At 40.1% G+C, this 3,424-nt stretch overlaps 1 long non-coding RNA gene across 2 annotated transcripts; it reads right to left on the bottom strand.

The window, feature by feature from the left end:
* Positions 1-286: 286 nt before the first annotated feature.
* Positions 287-3,216, bottom strand: LOC124666527. 2 transcript variants are annotated; one of them, XR_006990919.1, is made up of 3 exons: positions 1,114-3,216; positions 773-999; positions 287-678 (listed from the first exon to the last, which is right to left on the bottom strand). It is a non-coding gene; the product is annotated as an uncharacterized LOC124666527 (long non-coding RNA). The 2 variants fall into 2 exon arrangements; XR_006990915.1 differs by having other exon boundaries at positions 287-999.
* Positions 3,217-3,424: the final 208 nt, after the last annotated feature.

Here is a 3,424-nt window from a genome sequence, read left to right as displayed (position 1 = left end):
ACGTCGATGTTAAATTTTTTTGAGAACCCATAGAAGATCTGTGCGTCATTTCATAAAGAAGAAGAGAAACATAATCGAGCACAAGTCCAAGAGGACTACGCGACCACCCAGCCAGCACCGGGAGGTGAGGGAACCACACGGATAAACATGGTCGATGTCATTTTTGGCTGCTTATGAGACTTTTCTTGGCCCTTGTCTACGGCGTCTAAACTATTCAAACATATTAATACATAAAAATGGAGATGTAAACACCAGATTTTATCAAGAGGGATAAAGCACAATGAAATTCATAGGAAAATCATTTATTTTAGCTAATAAAGTTTGTAAAGTATGAGCATACAATTGCAATCACCGGTTCACCACTGATCAATATGCAACAAGGTGCCCATAAGACACATAAAATTGCACTCAACTCAGAAAATTCATTAGTCACAAGATTAACATCAACATGAGGCTACAATGCTAGAGCCGCGTGCCATCGAGGTAAACTCATAGTATGCTCTTGTCATATCTAGGGATGCTTCTCCTAGACAAAGGTATGTGTGCTGGCGCTACGCATCAATGGCTTGTGTCAGCTTATTTCCAAGTGCAAAGGCAAAGATGGGATGGGAAGACTTCGCCAATCTGCATGTTCTTGCTCTTGATGGTGCCCGCAAACTGGTAGCTGTTGGGAAATTCCTAGACACGTGCATAAGTTCAACTCAGATTGAGTACCATCCTTAGCAATATCCTAAACATGCTTAAGAGCATTTGTATGCATGTGGGGACAGACCTAAACATCTTAGCTCACATGAGACCGCGCGCATTCACCTATCATGATTATCATGTCCCTGTTAGGGTAGAAGCACATGTCAACCTTGCCCGGTTGGCAGGAACTGTCAAAAATGTGGGAAAATTGCCCTCCCAAACCAACCTCCCGTAAAGCCATTTCCACTGGTTGTGCCTTTAAGCGGCAGGCAAACACCAAGGTATCAGGCCACCATTTTCCAAGAAGATAGCCTAACATAGACACACATTTCTGGAATTGAAATCTCACTGACAATATGAATGCATAGAGTGGGATTAATATAAACATGGTGAATGCAACTGCAGAGTACATGGTCATAATGTTACCTTCTCATCTAGTAGGATATATCTTAGCTGCCGACCGAAAACAGAGGCCCGTGGAGCAAGCTCAGCCGATTAGCCCCATGTTGAGCTTGTTTGCCACAGCTGATCTGTAAATTGTAATCAAATGGGCATATCGGTGATCTAGCTAATTCTTCATAAATAACGCACCAACGGCTTTTAAAACATAGCATTCAAAAAGTTATTCAACTCACACTTCCAAGGGTCTAACTACTTTTAATAGTCTCCGGCGACAAACAACATGTTGGCAACATATGAACAAACTCTTATTTATCTCTGATAGCTATATTATTCAAGAATTAAATCCACAAACTTGCTGACAAAACATATAGAGAACAGGAAATAGCTACAGGTTTCCAGCGTCGGAAAAAATAACTCCTTAAATAGCTATATGCCTCATGTCTTATCATTTTTTAAAGATCATGTAGAAATATGTATGTGTCAATAATATCCTGAAGGAGCACTTAGCTTCAACAGGCCGAAGCACTTGATCAGCCAGCCCTACCACTGTAGGCAGCAGGGCGACCTGCATAGGCGGGCATGACACCCCCTTCCGTTGGGCTCTGCGACTGCTAGCTATCAATACCTCCTTCACTCAAAAAAATGCAAAATTCGCATAACTCAGGACCATATGTAATATTGTCAGATGCATGTGGGCTGCATAAAAAGTGTACTCTGAAGTGCATTTAGAGCATCCACAATGCAAATTGGCAACACTTAACTTTTAATATTCAGATGAACTAACAAAATGTAAACATTTAATTCATAGGAATTGTTCCAACTATTATTATAATGAAACTGGAAGTATTCTCCATGTAACAGAGAAATTTTACCAGACATACTCGCAGAATCAAATGAATAATTGTAGATACAAATAGATAGACGTGTTTTGTCAAGCATGTCATATATTTTACATAGTGAAATGGACTAAGCAGATAGGTAAGATTACAAAGAAATCACACTTTTTCATCATCTCAGCACTGGTTATATGATGTAACACGCATGGAACCAAGAGCATACTGAAATACTACCGAGGAAACACTTCAAAATATAGCTTAATTAGCCATCCCTTTTGCACCCCCAACACTAATTAGTGGAACCCAGGGTATCTGCTACTTTTTTTGCAAATTCCAGAGAACAAAGAAAATGGAATCACCGGAAAATGCAGGTTACAAATTTTGTACTCTTTTAAAAAATCTGCACATTAGCAAGACCACCTTCCCTGTGATAGTTGTTAATGTCTCCAGAAATAAGACATGGTTTTAGTTCAATTTACCAATATTTATGAAGACTCCGTCAAGTTCTTTAAATACATGATGCAATCAGTTCACCTAAGCTTTGGCACATCCTATGTCACCTTAAGTAAAAAACAAAGGCTACTCAAGCAACAAACAGAGATATCTGCAAAAATCAAGTAACACTGAATCAGAATCTTCCAATTGACTGAATAACATGACTACCAATTAATTGGTCTCAAACGATGTACAAACCTATCTTGCTAATGTTATCAGAATGGATCGATCTTATCAAACCACATTGAGTATGAACTGAATTATTAAGTAACAGCTACCATGATTTTCAAGTTCAACTGAACTCGCTGACTTGGAAGTCCAGAGCAGGCACATGAACTGAACGATGAACATGAGAAATAAATGTCCGCAATTTCTCTCTATAATTACTTTCCAGTGAATCAGAAAAGGCATCCAACTAAGTGAGAACGAAATCAAACTCACCTCTTGTAGCTGCAATCGGCTGATCAGTGGCCCTCTGAGCAGGGACTAATCAGTTAACTGGCCAATTTTTAACAGGGCTTTTAGGTTATGATTTCTTCAAGGTAGCTCTTATTAAATAATAAAGCATATGATAACTAACTATACAGCACATTAGGTAATTCTTGAGTTATACTGTATCATAAGCAAATGATTGATTTAACACCCTGGCGAATGAAAGTGCAGCATGCCAAAATATCCTTGGATGATATAGCGAGACTGATGCTTGGCATCAAAACATCTGATGTGGACCCTCCGTCAATCACGCCAGTTTGCACGCACAATCCATTCAAAAGAACACATTCAGATCTATTTATTCAACAGCTTGTTCGAGCTACACCATATAATTACCAAAAAAAAAAAACAAAGATGGGGAAGGCAGACCATACCTCCACGCTCCAGCAGGTGCGACCTGGAGACTGGAGTAGGGGCAGATCGGAGAGGGGGCGACCACCAGCAGCTCGTGGAAGAACCTGGCCTACAGATCCGGCGGTCGTTCAGGAGATCAGGTCGAAGGCAGCTCGGAC

Source organism: Lolium rigidum, chromosome 1 (genome assembly GCF_022539505.1).
Source record: "Lolium rigidum isolate FL_2022 chromosome 1, APGP_CSIRO_Lrig_0.1, whole genome shotgun sequence".
NCBI classification, from domain to species: domain Eukaryota; kingdom Viridiplantae; phylum Streptophyta; class Magnoliopsida; order Poales; family Poaceae; genus Lolium; species Lolium rigidum.
This window is presented reverse-complemented; position numbering and strand designations above follow the sequence as displayed.